We start from the raw sequence: 13,482 nt of genomic DNA, 5'->3' as shown, positions 1-13,482 counted from the left end.
TTTTGGGTGTTTCTGGAGAAGTTGTCTCTTCAACGCAAGAGGTGAACGGCGTTGCCGCCTTTCTCTGTTCTCCTCACAAGGCGAGTTAGAGCATGAGCTCGATCGACGGTATACGGTACGCCGAAAGGTGCGTTAGCGTCAGATCAATATCACGCATTCTTCATTCACAGACACTCATGTGCATCGTCACGCTGCACAGACCTCTGCAAAATGGTTGAATTGATTTTACGTAACTTGGAAGCCGCTAGCGGCATGTTTGAAAAGAAGGAAAGCGACTCACAGATATCCCAAATGCGTAGCAACTGATAGTCTCTTATATTTCAAGGTTATCCCATTTCTGCTGCGCTCGGCGCCAACGAAGTTATGGAAGCCGCGTTGGCAGCAGTGAAAAGGAAACCATTTTAGCTAGCCAAATGAATGTTTCACCTTAGCTCCCTCGGGCGAAGAGGAGTCAGAAAATAAACATTTTTGTGTGGTAAGATGCAGAAGCCGAGCCGCCTGCTTATGGCGTTCGTATTCACAGAAATTGAGCATCAGCTGCCGCGGTATCACTCCTAGACCCTGCAAGGAAGACGCATAACCTAAGACAGACGTGAACAGCCCGTGCTTCGAAGCGGTGCTCATGTAGAAAGAAAGCAGTTTCAAAGGAGAAATTCTCTAGGCCACCCCCCCTTTTCAGTGGGCAGGCAAAATATTCAGCGACAAAGAAGAGGCCTATGGAAAGCAACTGAACTGCTTAAATGCTGGTCTTCCCCTTTAGGACGAACACGGTCAGCTACCACCTCGCTTGTGTCGGATATTTATAGTCGCAGAAATCTCGGTCCCCATCCCCTAGGCCTGTGGGCCATGAAGGTCTTTTGTGCACTGCGCAACAATTTCCAATCTCCATTTCCATCATTCAACGCGTGTCCGAGTGTTCCTCCAGTGCTGTATGTGACGCCACCAATTCGTCAACCGACACGTCGCTTCTGGCCACCAAATCAGTTTCAGTTTGCTGTTTTTCGTTTTTAAAGCCAGTCTTGCATAGAATTTCGAACATACACCTTTTTGGTACCGGAGATAGGGCACACTAAGTAATCTGAAGCAATCAATCACTCAAAATGGTAAAAAACTCCCACTAGAGTTTTCATTCAATAACAATGAATACTTAACCGCAGTGCTTATAACACGCGTCCACGGAGAAAGGAAACCATGACCACGCCTCCGCTGTCAGAGACAATGCGCTGTCCTTAATCCATAAAGCTGTGACGCTAATGGGCAGAAAATGTCAAATTATTTGAACTTCTCCGTGTTTTAATTGTGGCACATACTTTTGTGAGAATCGAGACTCCTTCTCGAGTGAGCAAAAGACCAGAAAGAAAGCGCGCATCTACTCGGCACAAAAATAATACTCGCACGCACGCTTCTTATCGGGGCCTTCGGGGGCCGTAGCTCGTGGCAGTTGTTTGCCTCCCGCCTCTGTGTTCCGCACCAACACATCGGCTGCGTGGTGAACTTTCTATCTAACCGCGCAGAGAGGGGCAAGCCTCAACTGATCGCTTTTCCGGGGCACGATGCCTGAACGACTTCCTGGAGCGAGCGATAAAAACTCGTTTTCTATTTTTTTCTCTTGGTGCCAAGTATTGCGGGATTACAACTGCTTTCGCGCACCTTCTCCTAGACACATACTCTGTCTCTCTTTCTCGTTCTCTCTTTTTTTTCTGTACCCTCGTTATCCAAACTAAGGCTTTTAAACACGTTCTGTTTGTTTACACGTCGAACGACTGCCGAGCACCTTGTGCCTACAGTCGAAAACAAGTAAATCTGCACTTTCTTGGCTTAAGAACTTCTTCCTATTTTCTTATTTAAGTTTTCCTTCAAGCACCTTCCGCGATAACTGTCCATTATGAAAAAACGAAAACTGTGTTTCTTGCACGGGGAGTTTGTTTTGTATCGTTTTTGAACCCAATACAAATAAAAAAGAAAACGGAAACGTTCAGAAAGGCCAACAAGGAAGCAGGATAATTATCATGGCCAGCAAAAAGGAACAGCGACAAACTAAAGCTTGAAATAAGCTTTTGGAAGTTTCGTGCATAGCACGAAACGTGTGACAAATACGATCTTCCTCTCCTCCGATAATAAGTAGAGCAGGAGATGCGCTTCGCCTTTCTTTTCTCATGTTCTCCGCTGCACATTATTCCTGTGGTACGTACATTGGTAGTCCGTTATTCCTTACTCGAGGTCCGGCGGCGTTGGCTTTTGAGGCTCTCTACTTTCAGCAGCACACTATAAAGCGCAAAGTTAAAATGCGGTAGCAACATAATGCAGGAAACTTTTCCTCTGCAACACATGCGTACTGTCACATCTCCAGCTGTATTTACAGCATCGCGACACCACTATTTGTGCTTCGTGATCTAGTGGTCTTACTTACTTGTACATAAGCAAAACAATTACGCTCGCAAATAGCTTTCTAAAATTACCGAGTGTCACAATCATCAGCTCGGTGCTAGCTCTCAGGTTTCATTCTTTAGTTTCCTCAGCTACTTCACAATACTAGACCTCAGCAATGCTCGTTTACAATCTATCTTACCCCAAAGAAAAGCACGGAAATCGTTTTAATTTACTGCCGCATGTCTGTTCGCTTTCAAAATTAGGTAAGCGAATGTCGATCGACACGGACCATGTGTAGAATCTGACTGAGTTGATATCATTATGTCTCTCTTTTTCCCTCTGAGGTATTTATTTTTCTTCTTGGCCCGTCTAACCACGCCGCATAGAAATGAAGCTTAAAATGCAAATTGTGTTCCAATGAGGCTACAAGGTCTCGCTGAAATGAAAACTGAATGCTAAAACTGAACCCCCTTTTTTGCATACAGCCTGGGTTTCGAATATGCGTCTGGTTCGAAGACAGTTCAGTCAGTTTCCTCCGGCTGTCACGCCTCGGCGGCCGCTTTTCGATGGAGGCGAAAAGCAAGGCGCCCGTGTGCTGTGCGATATCAGCGCACGTTAAAGAACCCCAGGTGGTCGAAATTTCTGGAGTCCTCCGCTACGGCGTCTCTCATAGCTTGAGCCGATTTGGGACGTAAACCCCACAAACCAAACCAAACCAAACTTCTTTCCTCTTGTCCCGTTATCTCAAGAACGGTAACGGTGACCTCGAGTTGAACCTCTGCATTTTTTTTGCTATATAATTGTATTCAAGCCCCCTCTTCCCTCTCCTCTCCCCCTCCCCCTAAAAAGAAAATCCAGGGGTTAACTATCCTCGAACGAAGTTACACCAGTGTTAGGCACCGAGCGGTAGCAGCACTAGCAGCTGCCGCTTCGATCTTGGCTCTCTTCTGCGCTTTGTAATCTTCGCAACAACGGGCTACAGTCTGGCTTCTCGTTGTTTGATGGTCTCGGCAACCTCTCTAGCACGGTTGCGTCTGTTTCTTTACAAGATGATGTATGTGCATGGCGTATTTACTTACGTTAAATGAAGAAGTGGCGCAGACTGAATTTCATGAAGAAGACGACGTTGAGTGCACAGCGCGAGAGTGTTTAGCAGTTGCAGCTTGTAGACGACAGTGTTTACTGCACAGTGCGAGAGTGTGTTACTCGAAGTGTAATCGGCTGCTGCGAAAGTATAGTGTTCCCCTACTGCGCTCGACGATGAAGACGATGATGTTTGCTACATAGCACGAGATGAAGATGAAGATGACAATGTTGGCTGTTTCTTCGTCTGTGTCGGTTTTTGCGCTGTTAAACTACCGTTATGAAGCAACACCAACTAGACCAATCTGCATTACTTCTACAGATCAAACATCATTCGGAGCACAAGCATGTGGCGCCACCTGTTGAGCGCATAAAGTACTATATGTCGAAAAACGTGACACCGTCGTATGAACGCAGCATAGCTAATGCTCCAATATAATTAATTTACCAATGCCGTAAAATGCACATTGTCCAATTTTGTCTTAGACGATTTTCACATGTCGCTAGAGCAGTCCAAGCACCATTGCGTCTCACCTGTCAATAAACAGGACAACGTGAAGGGCATTTTTAACCCCACTACTGATTGTGAAGCGCGCTTGGACCAGACGCTTGTGCTATCTGTACTTTTAAGAGCGCAGCTCGTTAGTGCCCGCACATGCGTTTCGCGTCGTCGTCGGCGTCGGCATCATCCCTCGTAACCAGCTCCGCAGCTGGGGCAGCGCGCGCTGCGTTTCGATGGAGGCAACACGAAGAGGCGTCCGTGTGCTGTGCGATGTCAGCGCACGTTAAAGATCCCCGGGTGGTCGAAATTACTCCGTAGCCGTTCACTGCGGCTCCTCTTTCTCTCTTTTCACTTTCACTCCCACCTTCCTTCCTTCCCTTACGGCGCGGTTGAGGTGTCCACAGAAAACAAGAGAGACAGAACCGCGCCTTTCCCTTCCTATAAATCAAACAATCAATCCTCCGAGTTCTCCGGTTGCCGAAGCGCCGGCTCGCTGTCAGCGGATTACGGTGCGTGCATCAAAAGCGGACACGCAGAGCCACGCTGTCTTGACTCCCTAGCGGCGTCAGCGGCATCAGTCAGTCGCTACCATGTCTTCGCCGCGCAACGTTTCCCATGGACCCACGCGCTGCCTTCCGCAACATCCAAATAACTTGATTGCTCTTTTCATTTCTCCAACCACAAAGCTTCATGACAGTCAAGAACTGTTAGTGGAGTGTTTCTTGAAGAAATATGTGTGAAAATTTTTAAGAAGTTGTCTGTAATTGCACATGCATGTCTTGCTCGAAATCTTTACCTCAATCTATCGAAAAGGTGAAACAGCTGATGAGCTGCGCTCGAATTTCGCATTAGGAAGTAACGTGATCGCGGGCATATTGTTATTCTGGGCATTCTCTTGCTTAAAGCCACATTACGGCTTTTCGAACGTCTCAGTGGTAGGCAAACCCCTTAAATAATAACAACAAGTGTAAGTTATCTCATCAGCGAATTTCTCATGAATGCCTTGAAGCTCAGACAAGCTAACTTCTTGTGACTAGTTAAAAGCGAGCATAGTGAGAAAACCACTTCATATGCTCGTATAATATACAACAGGAGAGCCACTAGGTAGCGGTAAACTAAGCGAAAGCGTTTGTGGTGATTAGGGGATTCATTTATTGTCACTTATTTATCTGCTATAATGCGCGTGGCGTGACTCTCATGTCACTCATTTTCACTGTGTTCGAAACACTCAGTGTGGGACGCTGGCATGAATTGTTACATTGAATTCATGCGTGGCATCGCTTCATGGTGGCACAGTCTGGCGCTGTTTTCGGACAACGCCAAAGCCGCAGCAGCCGGACGAGGGCCTGAAGGGCTGTCACTGTTATGTAAAGGACTGGCTGTCCCAATTTCCAGTGAGCATGTGGTTTGCCAAAGCAACTGCATCAGTAAGGCTTAAAAAGTCATTGACGCTACTGAGCATAAATATGGATTTTCGTATCAAGTCTAACGGATCACTGCATAGAAACTACCGCGTGTGTTTGATGGCATACCGCCACCAGTTCGACCGTACATTAAGAGCTCCTTAAAAACACATTTCACAAAATTTTTCGTTTTCCCTTTTGCTGCGCTTAACGCCCTTCGTTCCTTCTGTGTGGATTTAGTTTTTCGTCACTCACTCGTTTCGTTTTTAGTATTCCTTCCATTTTTTTCTTCATTCCGTGTTGCTTTTAGTCAACGTTGATTGCTCTTTCTTCTGACCTTACTAGGCCCATGACTCGCTCTGCTTCTACCTATATTATACTTTATAAAATGTACAGGACAAGAACTGGAGTGCGACTCATAAATGCTGCATCTAGATATCTCTGATGTATTGAAGAATATAAAGAAAACTTAATAAGAATAAAGAAACTCACTCTGTTAAGGAAAATATGGTTATGATATCAATATGTGACATAGGTTACATGAACACACAGAAATGGAATAAGTGAAACAAAAGCTTTGCATGTGACAGTATGTAGTAATGTATAGCACGGGGCATTAAAGCCGTCTTGCAGAAGGGTTTTCAATAAAAATGACGGATGCGAAGGACAGACTCCGCTGCTAACTAGCGACATTGTTTATTGGATTAGCCTCCTCTATCCCCCCCCCCCCCCTTTCCGGCGTAGTTGTGACAAAATTGACCCTGTGCACGTCGAGGCCAGCACGTGGTGTAATGGTACATGAGAAAAGTATAGATCAATAAAGGGAGATTGAGGACGTATTGAAGTCGGTCTATATCGTCCGATTATCGCATTGTAGCACGCTGTAGATTAGTCTGGAGCAGACTCTTCGCACGACTGAAGCATCATTGGTACCATGTTTTGACAACAAAAAGTATTTTTTTTTTATATAGGGAGGGGGGTGGGGGGGCCTACAACTGAAGCTATGAAAACAACATACATGTGTCGCTGCCCGGATCGACGAGTGATATCGAAAGTCGGCTTCATGCGTAGGCACGCTTTTCTTGGCGCGAATCCCAGGGATGTGTAGGCTCTTTAAATAATGCCGTGTGTCCATGCGATGGAAATGTCTTGAAACATACTTGTTCACAACATTTAACGCTCAGAAAATTTCATTACCTGGCACCTAATCATATTAAGAGCGCCAAATTATAACCGCTCGGAAGTAAAGGTAGATGCGTTTCTTGATGCTACTTCATAAGGACAACCCCCCCCCCCCCCCTTTCCCCCTCGGGGCCCCTCTACCGGTAAGGATTGAAGGCCTCACCTAAAGCATCACGGACTCTGTCACGCGCAATCTGCCCTTTGTTCGTCAGCGAAAACACACGCTACCGCTTTCCTTCGTTCGATACACTCGCCTGAAGACGTTACTCGAAGGCCTTTTATCGAGAAGCGATCCAATTGCGCGGGAACCTTTCTAGGCAAGCAATATCGTTCCGGCGTTTTTGGGAGCTAAGCCTAAAGAAAACAATGAGAAAGGAAGGGCATTGAGGAACACACACGAGAACTTGGTTAGAAAAAGAAAAAAAAAAGCCCGTTGTTCAAGGAACTGCACAAAGATACTGAACGGGGCAAATAATGGTGGGTTTGCATTTTGAGAACGTAGCATAAGGAAAAAAAGGACATTAAAAGGGACAAATTTTAAAAGAATGGACACACCTTGTTTCGTTTTTCTTTTTTTATTTTGCTATACTTTCCGAAAATGCAACCGCACCAATCGACATAGTTTAGCATCCTTGAGTATATCATTCCTGCACCTTCCTATCCGTTTTCGACTCGCAAGTCCGAAATATGGCTTGACCCTGCATGTCTATTCAGGAATGCCGTTAGCATCTTCTGCAGATTTTCCATAAAATGCAGCCCAAAAAGTACTCACAAAACTGTGTACCTCCGGTGCTTCTTATTTCGCTCTAATTTATATTAAAATTCTTTAATAGGTTTTACACTATGTGGGGATTCACAATCCCCTTCCTTCATTATAACGCCCGCGCGTAATTAACACGCGTGATTACGCGCGGTGGTAGAGAGGTGATGCGTTTTACTCTACCGTGCATTGTCTTTACGGCTGGCGTTCCTGGTGCCGACATAGTGCGCGGGTTTTGGGCCAATGTACCGCTCCCAGACAAAAGTGGAGGTACATTCGACGCCACAATCGGAAATGCTCCACACCAGCATTTTCCTCCTTTTCACACCTTACCAACTTCCCTCAAGCTGTGGGTCAGTCGTGTACCCCGAGTGAGAGAAGCCTTTCATTTAGTCGGAGCTTGTCGCATAATTTTCGTTTTCAGCTCCTAGTCACGAGATATGCAGCTGCTGTTGTGCATGTCCGCAACGTGTAAATGGCTAACTATATGAATCGCTTGGAATGAAACATCCGTTAGAGAATGTTCGGCAGATGTCAAATGTTGTCAACTATCACTAATTTAAAGCACGACGATCCCCTGTACTGCACATCCGACACAATCGGTACGTCTGTTTCAGAACTTGGCGGTATCATTTAGATCGCTCCTCTGTAAATGCCTCCACGACATCCTACGGGGTAGACCACGCGACTGCAAGCATCCCCTCATCACCGGGGTCTCGAGCGGAGAACATCGATTTTTTATACCCTGCCATCTTAAATGATTAAGCGCACGCTGATGCTGCACAGCCGCTCGCTTCCACCGTGTCTGTGGCTACACTCGAGCACGCAACCTCCCTGTTGGAAGTAGTCTTCCACGTGGTAGGCGTGGTTATAAGTCAATCTCACGTAGAGAAACGAAGAAGCGCCATGTTTCTGTTTTGCATTACAAGATTCGACCAAAAAGCTTCTCGGCAATGGCCAGCGTGTGTTTACCCCCAGGGCGGTTCGCGTACCGCCTCTCACGACTGCGCTGCATAGTTGACGGCAGCGAAAGAAGGATTCACGCCAGCGACGCACTCGTGGATTCGGACAGCCACGCTTGCGTGCACCGCCACTCGCGTGTATGCTTTCCCGCTGCCGTTGGTTTGCAGCAGCGAGCGCGAGCATTGGCGGCGAGCTTTTATTGACGCTGCCAGCAGCGAGCCATCGAAATAGAGGCGATATATTGATGGATACGCGCTTTCGTTTTGCTTGCTTTCCGTCGAACCTGTTACGTCCCTTCCCAGCTATAGATTACCTATTTGTTTTAAATCCTAACAGCATTGAGCCTGTGTACCTTCCACCTTCAACGCTTTCTTATATTTTTTTTTTTCTAACCGGTCGCACATGATGCATCGCGTTGCGCCTTCCGCACATAGCCGGCGTTAGTGCCTCGCTTACTGCCGTGGGGCCTAGGGAACGACTCACTGCACCGTGCAGCGGCGCGAAGCAAAGCGCCTTCTCAGCAGAGAGAAAATTGCCGGGCTAACATAAAACAGGTGCGCTAGCCTTTCCTTTTTTTCTGTGCTTAGGACGAGCCTCGCTCTTCTCTTCGCTAGAACTTTGTTTGTATCCCTCCTTCTCTTTTCTTGCAATGCGTCCAAGTGTGGCTTCGGGTACCCTGCATGCTCATAATTTACTCCTTCCTGACGCGTTTGCATCGCATCTAATGCTTTGTTCAGAGCCGTTACTCGCTCGTGACATAGTTATCGTTTGGAACACTACCCGTATTTTATGCTGTACGCAATTAAGTGCGGCAAAGAAGCCGCACTCCTAACCTAGATGACTTCTTCGTGCGCATCTATCGCCATTATAATGAGCGGATAGGCCCCTTTTGATGCCATAAATATGGTGTGCAAGGCTCTACGCCAAAGTAGTAAAACAATGTCATCGAAAGATTACTCCGATTTAAACATTATTTTAAGTAGTCATCCAAAGAATATTTAGAGAAATCATTGCTAATTGAGCTACAATGCATGAGCACTAAGCTTTTCGTTGAGGAGGAAAAAAATATGTTCAGAACATTTGCTTCCTGGCCCCTTTACTTAGAATACATTTAGTCATTTCGTATTTTTGTGCAAAAAGTTTTATCAACGGGATAAGAAATACGATCAGCGGAGCGTGTGATTTTCCACAGCGGCAGGTGGTGGTGGTGGTGAAAACGTTTATTTCATATTGGGAGGTTTGACGCGGAGCCTTAAGGGCTTCGGCCTTATACTACTGGGTGGAGACCCTTGTCAGGGACCCCATTGGCGGTTGCCGCCGCCCGCGCACGCCGCGTTAAGGCCCTTTGGGCCTGTAGGTCGCAGCAGCCGAGCAGGGTCGCCTCCCAGTCCTCCCGGGAAGGGTTAGGGATGGGGGGAAGGGAGCGGCGGCGCAGTCTAGCATCGGCCTGCTAGTCAGAGGATCCAGGTCCATCTTCGATGGGTGTTGCATGTCGCTAGGCGATAAAGCGGCTTGAATAGCCGTCAAGCTATAGATAAACTACTGGCAACAAAACTCGTACAACGTCCCAGCGTGACGATCGAGCGAAGTACGAGCTGGGCACTGTTCTAAACACTGGTGAAAAAACAAAAACAAAATGCCTGACATCACTGTGACGTGCTGGCACTGAGTGTGAATTTTCTTTTTTTTTTTTTTTTTTGCAGAAGACGAAAGACAAGGACAACGACGACGACGACAGAATTATGCTCAGCCAAGACGGCAAAAAAAAAAAAAAACATGACTTATAAGGCGATTACCCTTGACAGGAATTCGGACTCATAGTAAAATCAAACGGGCTTCATTTCCACCTAGAGAGGGATGTTAACGAGCACTAAAAGTAATGTAAACTTTGGCATAATGTTTCCATCAATTACGATCTTCTCATCCGCGGCCGGTGCCAGGCTGCGCGCTGTTCGGTTATTTTGGTCGCGTTTCATTTCAGTTTAAGCGAAACCTGGGACAGTTTAAGGTGAACTGGGCACTAGTGCCTGTTCAAGAATGAAAGTATAAATGATTAAAAATTATACACAGGCCAATGGCACGTTTGCGCGTATGCGTGTTCAGTTGAAGCGTTGATTGCAGGCTGCGTGACAGAGGAGCACTGAGTCGTGGCGGGCGGCAGACAGCTAAGCATAACTAAGCCCCTCTTCAAATGCTCAAATAAAAGAGGCGTGTTAAAACTATCAAATTTAGCACGACTTCAACGTTTAATATAACAACGTTAACCACGTAACGGTAGCACTGACACTACAGCCTGCCGATAACAACAGTACGGGTGATTCACCTAGTGCTAGTGCGTTATTGCGACACGTTAACCGAAATGCGAAGCAATGGGAACAGGTGGAATACTTTGGGGAACGCCACGCTTGAACTTAAAGCTGTAAAAGCTCACCTGCAAGGTTTGTGCATTCTTGGGACTGAACAAGTTAAATTCCTCAGCGAAGCATTCAGACGCCGTTCGAGCTGCGCACGCCGGCACACGCCGAGACCCGACGTCCCCAGGAAAAGCACTGGCGCTGCGCCGTCCGACCGTCCGAGAAACCGCCCGCAAAACAGGTTTTGCCACAGCAAGCACAAAAACGTACGAAAATGACTGACGTATTTAACCACGTTCACGATGCGCGCAGAAAATGGGAAAACAAAGACATCGCTGAACAGCTGCCTTCGACACGCAAAACGAAATAGGTTTCGTTTCATAGGCAGGCCAGGGCTCAAGAACGTTGCAAAAGAGGCCGCTGAGAAAAAAAAAACGCAAGTCACAGTACATTTACTGTGAAAACGTATAGCGCTCTTTTTAAGACCTCTTTCTAAGACAGGAAAAACTAAATCTATTTAGGTAATTATATGTTATTTTATTTCTTACTTTATTTAGTATTTACGATATTTGCAAATCATTAAGTAGCCATTCTAAGCGAAATACTTTAGTTGATGTCGCTGACAATATTTTACTGTGTGCGTTGGAGCCCAAGTAACCGAACTTTATCATGGGCCTTGTGGTCACCGCCGCGGTGCTGATAAAGCGCTTTCGCTGGAGCTATTGTATCAAGTTCGCAATCTGGTTCAGGGCAGCGCAAGATAAGCACTTCTAGTCCCTTGGGAACTGCGCCGTGAGTTTCTTGTATTCAGGAACGAAAACATTATGGGCGGTCCAGCCTTCGAGGGTTTGTAGGTCTACATTAAAAATAACGCCTAAATAAAAAGAAGGTGTTTAGAAAGGACGTTCAGCCTTCATGTTTTATGTGGACGAAATATAAGATACAAGCTAACAGCCCCAGTCTTTAGTTTGCTGTGAAAATCGTGTCACAAGTTCAAGGACGCTTCTGATGCATTGATCAGTTCTGATGTATCGAACAGCACTCACTAGTAGGTAGAATATAAGCCAGAAGAAAATCCCAGCGTTACGGAGTACCGGACTTGGACATGCACGCTCAAACTGGTTGATGGACGCTAAGCTGCGCTGATTGCGCAGTACGCCACGCGTTCCTTGTTTGCATCCCTTTTGATTCCAATATCACGCAATAAAGGCTTCCATAATTTCAGAAAAAAAAAAAAAAGCAAAGCGAGCCTTTTGCAGCTGATGTTCACTGACTGATTGGGAAAAAGCTGTTTCCGCGTTGCCTCTCGTGGATAACCGCGTCCATCCCGTATTCAAAGGCAGGATCAATTATGTTACGTACCTCAAATGTGAAATCAATAATAAGCTTGGGTCGCTCTTTGAGAGTGTGAAGCGAAAGTGTTAACGCACTCCAGCAGCGTCTTCTCTTGACGATTCTCGTTCGGGCATACTAACCCTCTCACCAACATGTACCTTGTTACTCGCTTAATCTCTGCACCCTAATGAGAGCCTCTATAATCTCACAAGTGCTCATAGTAGCATGCTGTCGTGTTACGTGGAAAGACTGGGGATGTGCAAATATTGAAAAGTCGTGAATTCTGAAATGAGCATTATTCTATTCGATCCGCTGAACAAATCAAGTTGTGGAGAGTCTTTATTATGCCAGCAATTTTGCGTATAGTCTTTTAAGATTTTTTCTCTCAAATAATTAACGCAAAAGGGCGCCCACTCAGTCATCTTCGACAACGTCCTCGAAAAAAAAAAACACTTCGAAACCCCGCACCATTCGACCACAATCTTGCATGAGAACTAAAGAGCCTACAGTTCTCATGCAAGATCGTGGTCGCATGGTGCGAGGTTTAGAAGTGTTTAGAAGACACTAGACAAAGAGGAGGAGATACACCTCCGCAAGCTACAGACCAACACTTTTAACAACCCACGAAGACTACACGCAATAGATCCAGAGTCATTTCACTCGCAATGCAAATTCTGCGGGGAGAAGGCGGACCAGTACCATATGGTGTGGCCATGCCAGCGAAATCAGACTATCACTATTAATAACCAGCCAACGCAGGAGAGGGGGGAGGCAGCTCTGACCAGCTCGGACGCAAGGGGTAAACAAAAATTCATCGAAAGGGTGCGGACAGCAGCCTACGCCAATGGGGTTCCGGACTAAGAACTCCAACCGCCGCTAAAACCTCCTAAACGTTTTCATTACAATATTTTTACCACTTAGAGAGCCTACATGCTTCAGCGCTGTGACTGGTAACGACGCGGCCCCTTTGTGTGGAAACATTCAAGACTGCTGAGATGGCTGGCCTTAACTACCAATTCGGAGGCCACTTCGCATAGCCGTCTCATAGCTCACACACCTCTCATCTACCGAGGTATGTATAGCGCTACAAGTGTATTTACTGTATACTGATTTCAATTTCTTCACAAATAGGTGGAGGAAATTTTGTTATGCGTCGGTGTATGAAAGAGACGTTGCGTGGATATGCGTTAAGATGAGCATGGCATCCATTCAGCATCGCTGCCTCCATGCGTGCATTCGGGCCGATTCACACGACAGCTATAACTCCGCGAGTTGCCAGCCTTTGCCCTAGTTAGGTCACAACATTTACGATTACTAGTGTATGTTCGCTTCTCTTAAGTATGGGTATAGTTGTTCTTTCCTGGTCGCCGGTCGAATTCGTTGCTACGATGTCGTTTGCTACCTCACGATGAAGGGAGGTGAAAGGTGGGCTGCGACATGTCCAAAGCCCAGTCGCGTTCGTACTAAATTGAACAAAATACAGGGCGGACAGGAAATGACAGTTTTGCGTGCTATCTTCACAGTGAAGCA

The 13,482-nt window shown here is 46.3% G+C and overlaps 1 long non-coding RNA gene across 4 annotated transcripts in view; it reads right to left on the bottom strand.

Moving 5' to 3' along the window:
* The window catches only part of LOC146207324 (uncharacterized), a 445,418-nt gene extending 434,399 nt beyond the window's left edge, over positions 1-11,019 (bottom strand). For all 4 annotated transcript variants that reach the window (XR_014703320.1, XR_014703319.1, XR_014703321.1 and 1 more), the window contains exon 1: positions 10,695-11,019. This is a non-coding gene — a long non-coding RNA (uncharacterized LOC146207324). The remainder of the gene's footprint in view (positions 1-10,694) is intronic.
* Between the last annotated feature and the right edge of the window lie 2,463 nt (positions 11,020-13,482).

Source organism: Amblyomma maculatum, chromosome 1 (assembly GCF_055883805.1).
Source record: "Amblyomma maculatum isolate TAMU_Amacu chromosome 1, ASM5588380v1, whole genome shotgun sequence".
Taxonomy (NCBI): Eukaryota; Metazoa; Arthropoda; class Arachnida; order Ixodida; family Ixodidae; genus Amblyomma; species Amblyomma maculatum.
This window is presented reverse-complemented; position numbering and strand designations above follow the sequence as displayed.